The sequence below is a fragment of the Mus pahari genome, chromosome 16 (genome assembly GCF_900095145.1).
Source record: "Mus pahari chromosome 16, PAHARI_EIJ_v1.1, whole genome shotgun sequence".
In the NCBI taxonomy this organism is placed as follows: domain Eukaryota; kingdom Metazoa; phylum Chordata; class Mammalia; order Rodentia; family Muridae; genus Mus; species Mus pahari.
Window position 1 is genome coordinate 42,746,951 of NC_034605.1, and position 18,098 is coordinate 42,765,048.

The 18,098-nt window shown below is 40.9% G+C and overlaps 1 long non-coding RNA gene across 1 annotated transcript in view; it reads right to left on the minus strand.

Annotated features, from left to right (window-relative positions):
* Positions 1–16,116, minus strand: part of LOC110333625 — an 18,407-nt gene extending 2,291 nt beyond the window's left edge. Inside the window, exon 1 of the long non-coding RNA XR_002381098.1 lies at positions 15,927–16,116. This is a non-coding gene — a long non-coding RNA (uncharacterized LOC110333625). The remainder of the gene's footprint in view (positions 1–15,926) is intronic.
* Positions 16,117–18,098: the final 1,982 nt, after the last annotated feature.

An 18,098-nucleotide genomic window follows, 5' to 3' on the forward strand; every position in this document is an offset into this window, starting at 1 on the left:
TTACCCCAGATGACGCCACGGGAAAGGCAGGGCACAAGGGAATGGAAATCTACCCAGCACATGCGCAGCTGCCTTGTTTGTTTGTTAGAGCACAGGACAATCAGCGCTATCTTGTAATGGCGAATGTGAGGGCGGCTCCCCACAGGAGATCTTGGAGCTGGTAGAGTTTGTAGAACCTTTAAATTTCTAAGGTGAGGTCTTAGTTTAACGGAATTTCGGAGGGTCAGAGTGGGATCATACGGGAGCTTGATCTACCTTATGAATTTGATTTCGAATAAGGTAAAAGCTGCTGAAGAGAGGGACAATTTGTTTTGGTAGCCTGTCAGAAGTAATTTCAGACCTGACAGGATGCCCGAACAGCAGCACCATGTCTAGCTTTCAGCTCTCCTGCTGGACACAAGAGAATCCTCACTGTAGAAGCAGGGCTGCCAGATCCTGCAGCTAAGCTGTGCCAATAGCTGCATGCCCACATCCCTCCTCCATGATGCCTGTCCCTCCTACTCCCCTGCCTGCCCTCCCTGGGTGGGTATAGAATTCAGTCTTTTATGGAATCACAATGAGTTGATATAAGCAATTGCAACAAAAACAACATCAAAAGAAATTACACCACCATCAAACTATCTCATAATATCATTAGTGACCTAAATTAAAGCAAGATAATTGCCCAAGCAGACAACAAACAGCCAGGAAGAATACTAATAATGTCGAAAGCCCGTTCCAACACTCTGCCAGGAGCCCAGCTTCAAACGCTCTTGCAATTTGTGTTCAGATCTCCTGACAAAGCTCTTTCTCAAGTTCAGAAAAAAAGAAAACAAAACCAGTCTCCATCACCTTTATCTCTGTTTTTCTCTAACCTTCTTCCAGGTCCTTATTACAGTCATAATGCAGAAACGGGAGCCTCAAAGCTAGGCTGAACGTTGACCCAGATGTGCCGACGTCACTGTGGTTGTTGTTGGGGAAGAAAAGTGTCTCAAGTGTGAAGTTCAGGTCAGTGGGGTATTGGCTGAAACACTAATTTTCTGTAAGAAATTGGATCGTAAGGGGAAAGTTCACCACAGTCATTCCAGTCTTCTGGGAATGCTGGTTCTAACAATGACTTTCATCAGCAATGTGTAAATGTACATGATACTAAAAATGGGGTGTGTGTGTGAAGTGAGACTGTACATGATACTAAAAATAGGGGGGGGTGTGAAGTGAGACTCTTACCTTTCTCCTCTGTTTCCTAGGGTCAGATGTGACAGGAATGGACTTGAGTGGAGGACTTAGCTATGATTCATGGATCCGGACAAGCCGGTTTCCTCAGTAGCCCGTGAACAAGATGGTGAGGTAAAGCTGATCTAAGTTTTTCCCAGGTTCTCAAAGTTAGTTACATGCATCATGAGGTCGGAGTTGGGACCCGGTGAAGCATCCCATAAAAAAAGCCACTAGGGTCTTGGACCACTATTGAGTTAGGTACAGAAAGAGGTACCCATGACCATCCCATCCCTGTGGGCAATGAAGAAATAGATTTGAAATAGATTATACCATAGTTCCTACTGTCACAACCTTGGTGAACACTAAGTGACCCTGCAGCCATTTCTACCTTGGCCAGAGGGGAAAGCACTTTCCTTGGTGGCCTAGTAGAGGGGCTGCTGTGACTAGTGCTAAAAATACAAGGCTGTGATGGGTCCAATGACTGCCAGTGGTACTAAATGGTAAAGCTATGGTATTTCTATAACAAACAACCATGACTGGAATACAAAGCCCTTCTCTGGCTATAGAAACAGGCTTCTCAGGCTTACTGGGTGAGTCTATTGGGAGGTATTATCTTGTACTACTCTGTGCTATTCCAATATTAGACTCAGGAAAAGACTCATCTCAACTGGTACTTACACAACTGTAGACATGGAGGAAGAGAGGGGAGAGGGGCCACCATAGCAACTGCAGTTGGCAAAGTAGGTTGCAAAGAGAGATGGAGATCTGAGACTAAAGCAGGTAGAAGAGAAACCACAGGCCCCGCAAGAGTTGGAATTGGCTAGGAAGTGCATTTGAGCTCAGTACAAACATCTTCCTGACTATGATTTTTCCTTCCCTAAGTATGGTTTTCTTCTCCACCTGCTTCACTAAGGCTGAAAAATAAAGAGGTGTGTTCAGTGGGCCACTGGGTATGGTATTCTCCTCTGATGCTTAATGAAAAAAAAAAAAAAAAAACCTCAGCCAAGGTCTGCTTCTTGGTCCTGGATACTGACAGACTACTGAGCCTCTTACCTTCATCAGGATCTAGGTACCCCCCCACAGAATGGCTGGATAATCAGATGCTCCATGGGCATTTGTGAGTGAAAGAGCCAGCCAGCTTCTTGCTGCACATCTGCTTCTGCTTCTTCCAGTTCTAGAATAAAACAGAATTCTTTCAAGATACTGTGGGCCTGCTATGGTTCTCATTCCATATCATCTTATGATAATCACTTCATTCACATCTTCAGAGTTATCAGGTTTAGTGGGTATAAATATTACAAAACAGCTAGAAGAGCTGTGGCCTTCACAAAGATGCCTAAGCACTCTCTGCCATGTAGACTTTGAACATTGTGGAGAGCTGCCCGGACCTCACTAATACGATTTTGAACAAACTGAGAGCTGATGGGAAAAATTAAAGAGAAAACACATGGGCTTCGTGTGGTTCCCAGCTATTAACCAAACATCAATTACACTGAGTATGACTGATATGTGTTACTTATAGGAATATAAAATGCAGAGGCCACTGTAGAGATCATAGAGCCCACCCACCTTAGTTTACAAACAGTCTTTCTCTGCTTTAAGACAGGGGTAAGTTCTCAGGAATGCATTGCTCATGATTTTGTTAGGCAAACATTGTGAAGTATACTTATGTTACCAATCAACTGTCTGAGGGTTTTGTTTTTTTTTTTTTTTCTCTCTACCCATACTGAGACTTTGGGTAGACAAGGAGAAGCTCCTCGTGCTCTATTTTGGGCAGGTTTTGTTGCCCTCAGAGATTGACAGCAGCCATAGCAGTGGGTAGGTGGGACATCAGCTGGTGGTACCCTCAGATGTTGCAACCCTTAGGTCTCCGGAATCTGGACAATTAGCCATACATGTAGAACAGCTCTTTTGTAGACCTAGGAAATCAGGATTCCTCGACCCTTGGTGGTAGCTGGACTTGCAACTTCTAGACAGGCCTAGATGTCAGGATTCTTCAAGATTCGGCAACTCCTAATGTTTATTGCTCTCAGTAAGCAAGTAAGCAGTCAGATGTCCTTGACCCTAAAGACTCACTACTGGGAACTCTTACAGGGCCTGTGGTTTCTCCTCTACCCACTCTAGTCTCAGATCTCCATCTCTATTTGCAGCCTACTTTGCCAACTGCAGTTGCTATGGTGGCCCCTCTCTCCTCTCTTTCTCCTGTCTATAGTTACGACAGTAGGCAAGGAAATATCAGTTGAAATGAGTCTTTTACTGAGTCTATTATTGGAACAGCACAGGAGTAGTACAAGATAATACCTCCCAACAGACTCAACCAGTAAGTCTAAGAAACCTGTTTCTATAGCCAGAGAAGGGCTTTGTATTCCAGTCATGGTTGTTTGTTATAGAAATACCATAGCTTTACCATTTAGTACCACTGGCAGCCATTGGACCCATCACAGCCTTGTATTTTTAGCACTAGTCACAGCAGCCCCTCTACTAGGCCACCAAGGAAAGTGCTTTCCCCTCTGGCCAAGGTAGAAATGGCTGCAGGGTCACTTAGTGTTCACCAAGGTTGTGACAGTAGAAACTATGGCATAATCTATTTCAAACAGTCCCGGAAGAAGCTTTGGCTTTGCAAATGAGGGTTCTCAGCTGCTGTCATCATGTTATTTTCTCAAGGTGTCTATGGAATGTTCCAGATGACCGGTGTTAATATAATGATAGTAGAGTTGGCTATTTGCAAATATAAGGACAATAAATTTGGAGATCCCTTCTGTGAAGTAGATTGTCAATGCCTTCACTCAAGGCACACAGGGCAGGCACGAAGGGCCAAACAACTATTAATTAAGGAGTCAAATGGCTCTATTACCCTAATATCTTTGCTTCTTTATAGGAAGATGAACAGCAAAAGTTCTTATCATTAACACTAACAGTTAATAATACTTGATAACTCTCTGTTCCCTTAGGGAGAAATGAGTTTCCCTCTTTTATCTTAGATAATCTAAGATGGCCAGGATGTCCCCAGAAGTTATCTTTTAGGACACTCACTTGTACATGGGTTGACCAATATTTGAATACTGTTATATAACTTATGACAATATTAGAAATGGTATCTAAAACATTTGTTGACTTTTCTAGGACATTATAACTAATTAGTACAGAAATTAAAACATCAATCCACAGCCACATTACTTAATTCATAAGTATTGCTTTTTCTATTACAGCATAAAGCCTCATTACTTATTTTTCTTAGGGTCACGAGTAATATGAACAAACTTGGAAAAAATGGCCAAGTTTAGATCAAAAACAAATTGGTTTCCATAGTAACTTCTGAGAGAATTAGTTGTGTGATGACTTCGAGATACAGAGCTATCTGGATACACTGGCACTTCTTTGCCAAAGTACAGAGTGTCCTTATGCAATGTAGGCCCCTGGCTTATAACAAGGTCCTAATTGATCTAGGAGTTTAAGTTGAAGAGAAAATGACGTCTTTTTTAATGATCAACTAGATCTGTGATTCTTAAGATATGGCCAGAGAGTACATTTGGAAAATTTGCGTTTTCTGAGTAATGGGAAGAGAGTACTGATCACCACTGGTAGGGGACAGAGATGCTGATCACCACTGGTAGGTAGGCGCCAGGGATGTGTGTGATGCCCTCCAATAATGATCATTGTACATCTTACATATTACTGAGATGGTAGAATCCTGGCATAGGCCTGTATAATCTCCATATGCTTTTTCAGTTAAAAGATAAATTGCTCTTATTAATTTTATTATTGTAATTATTATTCATACTGTATAAATCCTGTAATAAACCAGCTATTTCAAATATTAATTAGAATTTATTTTAGTTATTGTTGTTTGATAAATTGAAGTTATCTGACTCAAAATAAGAAGAGATTCTTGAACTTTCTCAGTTTAGAGGAAAGCTTGGTATGTCTAAATCCAATGGTTCTCAAACTTCAATGTACATCAGAAAAAACATGGTGGGTTTATTAGTCAGACTTTCTTATGCCAGAGGTTTGGTACTAGGCCTCAGGAGTTGGGTTTCTTAGGAAATGCCCAGTTGATGCTTCTGGTCTGAGAGTGGGATTTAAGAGTCACTCTGTTCTCTGATTCAGTCTCTAGGAGAGGTGAGGGATGTTTTTATTTAATTTGATTTTTTTTTTTAAGATTTGTTTGTTTGTTTGTTTATTAATTAACTATAAGTACACTGTAGCTGTCTTCAGACACACCAGAGTAGGGCAGCAGATCTTAATACAGATGGTTGTGAGCCACCATGTGGTTGTTGGTAATTGAACTCAGGACCTCTAGAAGAGCAGTCAGTGCTCTGAACCACTGAGCCATCTTTCCAGCCCTAATTTGAATTTATTCTGACCAAGTCAATAGCCATCTTATTGAAATGGTAACATTGATATCAGTCAAACTAGAGCCCAAAATAGTCTTTACAGTTCCGCCTCTTAGAGTGCTTGGTTAGGCACGTTTGTTTGTTTGTTTGTTTGTTTCTTTTCTTTTTTTGTCTGTTTGTTTTGGTCACATGTGCTAACCAAGTCATCTAGAGACACTACAAGAATATGCAAGAAGCATTTCTCCATAAGCCCATCGCCCTTTCTCCTATCTAAAATGTGTTACTATTGATTTAATGAAGGATTAGGCGTGTAGACAGCTTCCAGCCTGATATTAACAGGGTTAACTGTGAAACAGCCATGTAGTCTCTGGTTATTAAGTTTGCAATTGGATTTGCATACTATTGATGCCTGATCCCAGGAGTGCATCTGTGATATGGAAAATAAAAAGGAAAATATACCCAGCTCTCCGACAAATTTCTGCTTAGCCTACTTTTGCCTCCCTTGCTTACAACATTTGTTTTCCTACACTGTAAGTCAGAAGAGAGTAGGCGATGATAATGCTTACTCTGGCTGGAAAATGCTGGTCCCAAACAGCAGGCCTGGCTCTGATTACATCTCATAATCAAGCTGTGTACAGTATGACTTGACTTAATGTCTAGGCCATGTTCATCTGCACATTGGAAAGCTCGATGTTGCAGACTATAGCGTCAATTGGCTTGGGCAAGAAGTCCCAGTTCATCAAACTTCTATTTTCTCAAGGATGATGTTCCTGCTTCCTCTCTAGGAGAGACTCCCCAGGATAATTGAGTACTCATTTAGCAATTAGGTGATATCATTTTCTAGGCATAGTGGGGGAGATGATTTAAAGAGAAGGAAAAACAGTACTGAAATGTTGCTCGGTTAAGCTAGGTCACAAAAGACTGCTGTTGCTCATGAATTCAAACGTACAGCTACATTGACCTTGAATTTGGAAGGACAGCAAATTAAATGTCCTTAGACTATGGTTATTTAAATTAAACTGTGTGTATACATATAGGTATGTGTGTATGAGTGAGATTTCCTTGACAACAGTGAGCATTATCAATGTCCTCATCTATATCAACATCCGTATCAAATGTATACAATGCAGGAAAGTTGTATTCTGTTGTGGGGACGGAAACACTACTTTTTAAATTGCTGGGGTTCTCAGGTCAAGAGAAAGGGGTTACTTGTCTGCCAGCCTCTAAGGGATTGCACTTGGATGCTAATATGTGGAATCTCCATGAGGCCTTTGTCTCATTCATTCATGTCTCTGTTTCATGAAAGGGGAATATAATTTCAGATGTACATTAGTACAAGTTGAAATTGTTATGTTCCAGAGAAATCACGCAGGAGCTGTTTCAGAAGGCATGAAACCTTTGACGGAGTGGATCCACACATATGTACATGTGCACATGCATGCCTATACACACACATATGAACACACACACATGCACGCATGCACAATTTTCTAATAAAATACACAATCAGGAATATACACTGATGCCTTATTCTAATCATTTAATTATATGATTGGCATTTCTTTTGAAAATAAAATTATAATCTAGAATACACATAAATTCATTAATTCATTAATCAATCAATTTGGGCGGGGGGGCATTCTTGTCTCTTAGATAAGAACTCTTTTGCAAGAGCTACCCAACACTCCAATAGAAAAGCAAGGACCTAAGCCTTCCCTCTAGGCCCACCCCTTAAAAGTCCACAGCCCCTCCCAACACTGCCCTCACTGAACACCAAGTCTCTCACACGTGAACCCTTCAAGAAAATAACTTTCCCTTGTGTCTGTCATCCCAGAGGCAAGGCGTTTAGTATTGACTTACCCAGGGGGTACCAATCTTTTGCCTCATGGGCTTCAGATGGGGTACATTCTATTTCATGGAGATACCAACAGTAGTCTTCCTCCCTGGGAACTCCACGTAGCCCTGTCTGCTGAGCAGTAGACATTTAGGGAATTTAGGGATTGGCTTGCTTGGACACAATTATTCTACCTCCAAAACCAACCAACCTATAAGAACCATAAGAGCAAACCCACTCATCTGCAAAGAGCTCTACCACACGAATGTAATCTCCATCCTGTAGTCCAGCCTCGTCTGCTGCTTTATCGTTCAATCATGAACTGCATTCTGAAGTCCACCTTATCCCAAGGAGGATGCCCTTTGTTCTGTCCTGAGTACTCATGCCTGGGAGGTACAACATCCCACACTCTCTGGATTGACAGAGAACGAGAATTTCCGTGGCAGGATACTTCCAAGAAGTGAACTAAGACACCCCAGACTCTGTTACTTCTGAATAGAAACAGATTTTGCTCCGGAATTCCCTAGTTTAATGTTATGGGCAGCCTTGTGTAGCCTTGGACACGTAATTTTTGTACATTTTCGGAGCCTTGTTTCTGGTTTTCTCTCATCATCCCTTCTCAGATATCACTTTCCGCACGCAGTAGTTCTGGATGGAAACATCAGCCTGTTCCCCATTATGTTTTTAAGTCATCCTGATACACTACCTCTTCCCACTCCTTCCTTCTCTTCTCCATCCCCTCCTTCCACCTATACAGGTCTCCTTCCCCAATCATCCTCCTACTCCACACAAAGGCAGAGGATGTCCATTTTAGCTTTGTTTTCTAGTTCATGACCTGCATTCCTGCATGCAATGCTATTCAGAACGTCCTGGGGTCTCCTGGGAATCAACTCTACTGACAGGAGGTGAGAGTCATCCGCCACCATGTTACTTAAGAGCCAGCAGGACAAGACAATTGATGCTGCATTAATTGACTAATGTTCCTGATGGTCTAAACTGAACTCTCAGCAATCTCATTGGCGAAAATCCTAATTTCCTCCTGCTTCCATATTCTGTTTTTTTTTTTCCTACCCTAAGAAACTCCTCTGAGATGAACGAGCATCTACGTATAGAAAGGCAAGGGATTCTGCACAGGTTTGTCATGATGGTTGCTAAATGATCATATTATATGACTGGAACAAAGAGACTTTGGGTCATGTTTGCAGGGGCTTCTTCTATTCAGAATGCACAGACTAAGAATGGAACTCCCAATCTTTCCACCTTCTCCTTGGCTTCTGATCTGCGCCCATGCAAACTGAGTCTTTGGCTCAAAGTAAACGATGCAATATTCTGCTATCTTTGCCTGACTATTTTAGCTGAATTGAAACAAATGTGCCTCTAAAATATATGCATGCTAACCCACTGGGGACCAACAGGGAGCTGTTCAACAGCCCTTTATTCAAGTTAATTCTGCTACTAAAAAAAAAATGAAATAGACAAACACAAGTTATTGCACTTGCAGATTATACACATTTTGCTTAATTGTGTATAAACGAAGCTAGAGGGAACATAATTCTGTCATTTTCTATGCCAGGAATGGAGGTGAGCAGGTTTTTGGGCATTTGAGTAATGTAGGCTGATGTTACTGGCAGACATTAGCCCACAGTTATCTAAACACTGTGTGTCTCTAGCCCCACAGAGTACTGCATGGCTCCTATATTGAAAAATGTGTTTTCTAATTCCAAGAAAATTTCTAAATGTGGGCTATCTTGTTAATCGTTCAGTGTTAAACAGCCAATCTATAAAAGGAACAAGAAATGAAAAAAACACGGTTGAACGTTAAAAGTGAGGTACCATTTGATCTATAGCTTCTTATCAGTTGTTTCCAATGCAATACACGGGTCCGAAGCTCTTATGCTTTCCTCTTCAGAGACATGGTACCAGCCTTGGCAGCGACTAAGCTCTACAGGGCATATTGCAATTCAGCAAGGCAGCAGGAGTTTGGTTGTGATTGAACGGAGAAGGAAATCACATCCACTAGATACACAGTAACATTCTATTTTTTGTATAAAATTTCCTATTATTTTTTCTTTTTTTTTTTTTTTTTAAAGATTTATTTATTTATTTTATGTATCTGAGTACGCTGTCTCTCTCTTCAGACACGCCAGAAGAGGGCGTCAGATCTCATTACAGATGGTTGTGAGCCACCATACGGTTGCTAAGAACTGAACTCAGGACCTCTGGAAGAGCAGTCAGTGCTCTTAACCTCTGAGTCATCTCTCCAGCCCCTCCTATTTTTTTCATTCTAAGTGGTTTAGAACATTCAAAGAAATTAAGGGACAGTTTACAGGATAACACCTTTCAACTGAAGGAAAACATCCACTCTTGCATATCTAAACTTGGAAAGCTCCTGGATAGCATCTAATTTTATATAGATAACATTATGAATCACTCATAATCATGTTGCCACTGTATGCTAGGAAGGGAATGAGAAACCAGAAACAAGTGTTTTCATTATTGACCACAATAGAAATGTTTCCCATTGTACTGTCAGGCATGAGGGCAGTCTCCAGAATTTGTACCCGAATTCTGAGAGCCCTACTTATTATTATTCAGTACTTTTTGCAAGTGCCAGTAGCAGAGTGGAAATCTTCAAGAGAACATAAGAGTCCTGCTGTGGTCAGTCCAGAGAGAAATCTGCCAGTAGAAAAAGATGCAGATAATGTTGTCCACACTAGAGGAAGAGGGAGGGCAGTTATATTCTTGAGCATATGTAAAAGCAGATGTGGATTTATAAGACCACAGTGTTGGTCCCTTTTATCTGGGTTGTCTATTTAATCCTACACACCTTTCTACCTGTATTTCATCATACCTATACTTGATACCCCCTGTGAGTGAGTAGACAGTTGAACTTTAATAAAAGTTGGCTTTTGTTTTTCCTTCTCATCAAAGGTTTACTACGATTTCACTTCAAACCAGCCTTTACCTCCAGTGCAGCAGGCACCTGTTTTAAGATGAGGGTTTTACTGCTGTTCAGGCACGATGAAGCCAACCACATAGGAGAACATCATGATTGAAAGAATAGTGACTCACACATGCCTTGAGAAGGTGATATACCACATCACTGGGACACAAAGGCATGTACCAGGGGAGATGGTTAAAGAGTCGGCTGGGACAGAACGTGAAAAAAAAGCCCCGTTGTGATTTTTTTTTTTTTCTGCAAAGAGAGGACAAGTGGTTGTGACTGGATGGATAGGACAATTTCAGTGTGCTCTAGGATGCACAGCTGCCTGGCATCTGGCTCTGGGTATGATCCAGCGTAGGAAGCGACAGCACTATGTCAGTCTGGAAAACAAGCACTGGATGGGGTGGCTTGCAGTAAAACGATTACGGGTGAGTTAGTTGTTGTCTTTAGGAAGGAGCTAGTCTTTGCTCCAGCGTCAGTAAGGCCCCCAAACATCACAGAAACAGAATAAAGAGACAATGAATAGGGCAACAAGTGATTCCAGTTAAGAGAATATAGAAAAGAGTTTACATTCCAGACCAGCAAGTACTCATGGTGAGAATTTATATGTGCTGCTCTAGTTGAATTTTCTCTTGTATATGAAATGCGGGGTCTTTCAACTGCCAGGGTTCTAATAGGGATTCCGCAATCAGAATTGTAGACATACATTGTACAGGCATGTGATATCGCTCAGGCGTGTCTGGTACCTAGAGACATTTGATACATGGATGCTTTCCGTTCTCCTGGAATTTGTTGGAATCCAGGGGATTGGTCACACTGTGGCTCTTCACACACTGAGTCATGGCAGTAATAAGGCTAAGTCTGCAGTTCTGGAGACCTCAGACAATAAAGGCATTCTATCAGGCATCCTATCTCATCATCACTGGAACCCAAGGAGAAATGACAAATAGATTTTATTTTTGACAGCATTTTTGAGGCATTAGAAGTTTGTGTAATCAGCTACATTCATGACTAAAGATTAGGTTGCCAGTCCATATTTCTTTCTAAGAACTTTAAAAACACAACTTCAAAATCAGGATAAGAAATTTGAAAATATATTTAAAAGACTGCTTGTAATAACAAAGAAGATTGGTTCCATGAATACACTGTCAGTTATCCTTCTATCCAGGAATAGGTATATAAATTTACTCTCGTCTGAGTGCAAATTCCTGATATATTCATATATATTCATATATGTTCATATATGTTCATTTGTATATCATTCATATATATTCATATATGTTCATTCATACATGTGTTACATATATATATAGTCTTGGACAGAGTGCTGTCTGTATGAGGATGTATTGTTTATCCATCTCTTCTAATCCTCTCAACTCGGCACTTATTATAACCACCACTGCTGTAAGAAATTCCAAATTGATTTTTCTTAAGCATCCTCATGTAATTCCTACAGACCTTGCTCTGGACACAGACCTTTGCTTCTCTGATCTCCACCTGCTCAGAACATGCAACAGCTCAGTGAACTCGGCACTCTCATATGCACAACCCACACAAGTGAAGGAGTATGACTGGCAACTCTCAGTAGCTCACATATGACCCTGCTTTCCCGTGTCCTTGGAGTGAGCAGTTCTGGGGCACCTCAAGGAAGCCAGCAGGAATGAGACAATGTCCTCTGCAGTTGTAAACTCAAGAACATGTCATTGTATTCACTGCCATCTGTTGTGTGTAGCACTCTTGTCTTCTGTTCCTGCTTCTTGGGCCCTTTTCAAATGAAGATCCCACGCTTTTAGGCCTTGTAAGGCTAAATCCACTGGCACAGAGGATGCCCTCAGAAGACAGAATAGAGGTGCTGAAGTGAAGTGCCAGTCATACAGTGGTGATCCTCCACAACCGGGTGGTTGGTAGCGATCATCTCTGGCAGAAAGTGACAGCAAAATTAGTGACTCCTACACCTGGGTGTCATTAGAATGAACCTCAAGGAGAAAGCAAAGTCAGAGAAAATGGCAGTTGTGGCGCCAGCAGAAACAGCTTGTCTTTGTTCATTACTTGGCTCTGTGACTATTCTGTTGTTCCTATTGTCCATTGTTGCACTTGATCTGGGATGAGGCTCTTCTTTAGTCTTTTTAAAGTACTGCCTGATTAGACCTTTCTTCCTTCTAAATAGGTTCCTAAAACAAGACGCATTCTTCCCTGTACAGTTTTAGATACAGTCCCTAAAAATTCAATATTCATTTTCACTTTCAGTCAGTTTGAAATATTTTCCAATTTTCTTTTGATTTCTTCATTAACCTCTGGGTTATGCAAACATGTCCCTTATTTAATTTCTGAATCACCTGTGGTTTTCCTTGCCCTGTGTGCTAGCAGCTTTCGTGCTATTAACTTTACTTGTTGTGGGGCCAGAGCAGACATCTGACAGAAGCCGCTTGTGGAAAGCGAGGTTTGTTTGCATTCATGGCTTGCCATAGCATGACCCATGGTAGTGAGGACAGTATGATATAGTTCGGGGACATGAGAATATGCGACCAGGGCCCTCACGTTACAGTCAATCAGGAAGCTCAGGGTGGAACTGGTCGGGCCTACCTGGTGATCCATTGTCTGCTTGGATCCATGTCTCAAAAGTTTTACCACACCCAATAACAGCATCTATGGCTAAGATTCAAGTGCTCAAACACAAAAGCCGGTGGGAGAAATGTCAGAATCAAACTGTAACGTCATTTCAATTTCCTAATGTATATCACTTTAATAACTTGCCAATACTTTGATTTGGGAGGGTAAAAGGGTATTGAATGCAGACCCCTGTGTACACTAAGGATGTGTTTTACCACACAGTTCCAGTTCTTACCTGTATATTGGCCTAACTTAATTTCACTGTGGTCAAAACACACGTTGTGTTTAATTGCAATTATTGAAAGAGTTTTGAAATGTGTTGTCTTAGAAACTTCCGGTATAGTCACCATAGAGTCCACCTGAGTGGACATACTAAGTATTGAAAAATACTCATTTTTTTTCACTTTTTCTCTATGAAATTGTCTATATAATCAACTACTGAGCCAGGATGATCGAAGGTGTTTGTTCATCTAATTGTTTTTCTATCTGTTTGTTGGTCAATTTGGTCTGAAAGAGATATTACAATCTGTACCTATGATTGGAAATTGTGTATTCCTTCCTTGTCTTTTGTCAAGTTTCATACATGTTTATTTATGGTTGTTCTATTTTCCTGACTTGAGTCTTTCCACACTTATAATGTTCTTCTTTGTCTCTCTGAACCTGCTATCTTGGTGTCTATTCTATTGTATAGTAATATGCTCCATTTCAGGCTTATGATATTTGGTGTATGCCTAGAGTATCTTTTCCTACACATTTAATGTGTCTTCCATCACTCATGGTGAAGCATTCACTGGGATGAATGCATCAGTCCTCACATTGTTGACCTCTACTAAGATAGAAATCGCAGTTCCAAAATGGGAGAAATATGCCCAACAGGAGACACAGAAGTTTACTATAGGTTTTATAGCAATGATTTCTGTCCAGTCTGTTTAGACAAAGAAAGGAATTGCTTTATGGTTGACTTTTTTTTATAATACTATGACAAGCTAATATTTCTCTTGTACCCTGCAGACAGTGAAAGGGTAACTGTGATGCACAGGATTCAGTGAGGTCTTTGGATGTTTTGTGCCTCATAATAACACTGAAAGGACAGCAGCAGCAACTGTGGTTTAGTAAGGGCAATAGATAATATTCTTAGGTTGTTGAATAGTGAGAGTCTGTGAGTTGAGCTTCACAGACCAACCTAAACGCTCATGGAAGGTGAAGGACATATATGAGGCGAAGTGGAAACCAGAGATGACAAGTCCTAATCAAGTCTAGAAAGCCATCTTAAAACAGCTCTGCAGCTTATTCATCAACCCTTTAAAACATATCTTTGCAGGATATTGAGTTAGCCATCATTTTGAAGGACATGTAGTGGTGAATTGATTAGATCTACTAGATGGCCAGGCATACTGCGATAATGAGATGGGAAATCAGTCTCCAGTGTATCTGCCCCTGACATTCTCTATCCTTCTTCCTGAATCTTGAGGGTCCTCTCCGAATAAGCATCCTACACGCAAGTCTTTAACTCAGAAACACTTGTTTTGGTTGAGGGACAACAGGTGGAAAGGTGATTGGACAGTATTATGCTACTAGCTCATAAACATAATTTCATTTACCTCTCATATCAAATTGGATGCTAATATGATACTTAGAGAAACAGAATTATAATACAGTTTGTTCTCCCTCAAACTCTTTCCTTAATTGAAATAAAGCTTTATTTAATGAAGACCCCTTTCCCTTCACTGTTCTCAGGGATGCCTGAATGTCCGTAAGTTCAATTCTCAATCCCTTCTGTATCATAAGTGCATACTGAGTGACCAGCAAATTCCAGACAGTTCTGTGGGTATGGGGACAAAAGAGTTGGTGAAAATAAAATAACCACAGATTTCTCAGCGTTTTTATTTTATTAGTTAGAAACAGCCAACAAGAAGCAAGGAATACGCATTTCTGATGGTGGTAAGGGCCAGGTAAATGTGCCAAGTGGTTTACCCAATATCCGCTCCAATGAGTTTCTACTGTGTCTACCATCACTACAGAAGCTGAGAAAACCAAAACTACCTGTCAGGCTCCCTTCTGAAAATGTTGGCCTTGTAATTTAGGATTCAGGAACAATGAAATCAGAACAAAGCAAGTGGGAGAAAGATGGGACACCCGGCATCCATTCCTTTGGTACAAATCACAGAAGAGCAGTGGGCTGTTCCAGCTGGTAGATATAGTGCAGCCTGTGTTCATCAAGAAGCATTCAGCCCTCATCTCCTTTGTGGATGAGGAGCAGGTCCTTCAGTTACTGTCATTGTTCTCAGTACCTTTGTGCTACTATAACTCACTGTTGTATCAGTCTTAGTTAGAGTTTCTATGGCTACAGTGAAGTGCCCTGAGCAGAAAGCAAGTTGGAGAGAAAAAAAGTGTTTGTTTGGCTTACACTTCCACACTGTAATCTGTCATTGAAGGAAGCCAGGGCAGGAACTCACACAGGGTAGGAACCTGGAGGCAGGAGCTGATGCAGACCATATGGAGAATGATGCTTCCTGGTTTACTTGTCATGACTTGATCCTCCTGTTCTCTTACAGCATGAAGGACCACTAGTTCAAATGTGATGCTACCAACAATGGGTTGGGCTCTTCCCCTTTAATAATTAATTAAGAAAGTGTCCTACAGCCAGATCTTATGGAGGTGTTTTCTCAATTGAGGATCCCTCCTTTCAAATAACTCTAGCTTGTTACAAGGTGGCATAAATCTTGAGAGGACAGTGTCTTCATTTGAATTTATCCTGTGTTAAATTCATTCTCCATTTTCTAGGTGCTAGATAGAGAACAGAAAGGTGGTTAGGATTCAAAATGAAGTATACACAGACACTTGCCTTACAGTTTGTAAACTAACTAATAATTCAAGATTATGTACTTGATGAAGAGGATCCTGAGACCTGCCCCAGGGCAGCTTCCAGGGGTGAAATATTGCTTTGCTTCTGAGGCCCTGGGAATTTCTTTCCCTTTCCCTGAAGCAACTTTTCCTATGGTTATCTTACTTGACAACAGAAAGTGAGTCTGACAAGTGATTGGTACACTGGAATGTCACACATTCATTTGCATAAGCCAGGCCTAGTCCCGTGTGCCAATTATCCAAATGCTGCTCTTAGAAAGGCCTGGAGAAAATCAGGTCATTCCTCTTACGTGAGCTTGCTGTGTATCTTGGCTGTCACTGTTCCTGGGACAATTGTTATGACTCAAACCTTAGAATGTTCAGGTTAGAAAACTCTCCTTTCTCTATCCCCTGTTCTGCTAGCACTAGTAGGGCCCTTCCAAAGAGGTTTTGGTTTATGAGCTCTTCATAGCCTGGTGATCTGAGAAGTCAGAACTATTCCTACAACTCCTGTCAAAGGCAATAGAGGTTTCTACCCAGTAGCTGTATGGATTTAATTTGCACCCATGACCTACCTGTCTCTAGAGATCACCTAATGCCATGTGATGTGTGCTAGGAATCCCTAAATGATCCGTCCTCTGGCAGCCACTGCATCAAGTCTGTCTACTTCCATTGGACTTTGGAATATGAGTCCTGATCCCACTATGGCCATTTTTGTCTAGAATGATCATATATTATTTAAAATAAAGAGACATTTGTTTGAAAAAAAACTTTCCTTTCATTGGCAAACATTCAGTGAGTTAAAAATCTTGATTAACTATCTAAATAAAAAACAAAGTTGGACTGCGCTGGGTAACTAAGTGAGACCAGCAGGTTTCCAAATAAAAAAATAAAAGTAGGTCTAGGGATAACTTTGTGTTCCTCTGCACCAAGTCCTAGGTTCAATCCTTGCCACACTCATTTTTAAAAGGGCAAAAAGACTTCCTGGTTCACACATTGAAAGACTCCATTGCTTGTGGTCTATTGATAACATTGAAGTTCACAAATTAGAAACTATCTGGTGATTTTAAAGGTTGAAAAGAGTATATAGGCTGCCACCTCTCCTCCGACCTTCATCAGACCTGCTGAGCCTGAACCATACAGGTAAGCTTCTTTTCCGCTATCCACCTTCCCTGCTTACTGAGACCTCTGAAGCAAGCAGTGTTGTCCTGAGCAGCCTGCTATCACAGGGGACCTCTATTACCCTGCTGTCTCTCCTCTCACCATTATCAGATCTGCTGAGCCTGAATCACACAGACCTGTAGATCCTGAGCCATACAGACTTACAGATCCAGCCCCAGACAATACAAGGATATCCATCAGAGGCCTGCCACACCAGTACCATGGAGGTTAAGCCCCTCCCAACACCTACTACAAAAGAAACATGCAGAGATCAAAGCCATCCAGATGGCTAAAGGTCCTCAAAAGAACACAATCAACAAAAGCCAGGGCAACATGACACCTTCAGAGCACAGCTACCCTTTTACAGCAAGCCCTGGATATCCTACCATAATGGAAGCAGAAGAAAAGGAGGCCTTTAAAGAGAAAATGAATAAATCCCTTAAAGAAATACAGGAAAACACAATTAAACAGGTGAAGGAAATAAAATTGTCCAACATCTGAAAGTGGAAGTAGAAGAATAAGGAACACACAAACTGAGGGAATCCTGGAGATGGAAAATGTAGGGAAGAGAAGAGGAACAACAGATATAAGCATTGGATGAGAAAATCACAGATGTAGAAGGTACAATCGAGGAAATTGATAAATCAGTCAAAGAAAATGTTAAATCTAAAAATTCCTGACATAAAACATTCAGGAAATCTGGGATACCGTGAAAAGACCTAAGCTAAGAATAATAGGAATAGAAAAAAGGGAAAGAGTCCCAGCTCCAAATCCCAGAAAATATTTTCAACAAAATCATAGAAGAAAACTTTCCCAAACTAAAGAAAGAGATGCCTATAAACATACAAGAAGCTTACAGAATACCGATTAGACTGCACCAGAAAAGAAAATCCTCCTGCCACATAATAATAAAAACACAAAATCTATAGAACAAAGAAAGAATATTAAGCAAGGGAAAAGGGGCAGGTAACACACAGAGGCAGATCTATCAGAATGACATCAGCTTCTCAACAGAGAGTCAAAAAGGTAGAAGGGCCTGGATAGATATCTTGCATCCTCTAAAAATCCACAGATGCCAACCAAGACTAGTAAGGTTTCATTAAAATGGTTTATAACCTTGAATTTTAAATATTAACTCAAAGCAAGAATGAATTCAGTTAAATAAAGTTTTAATTTA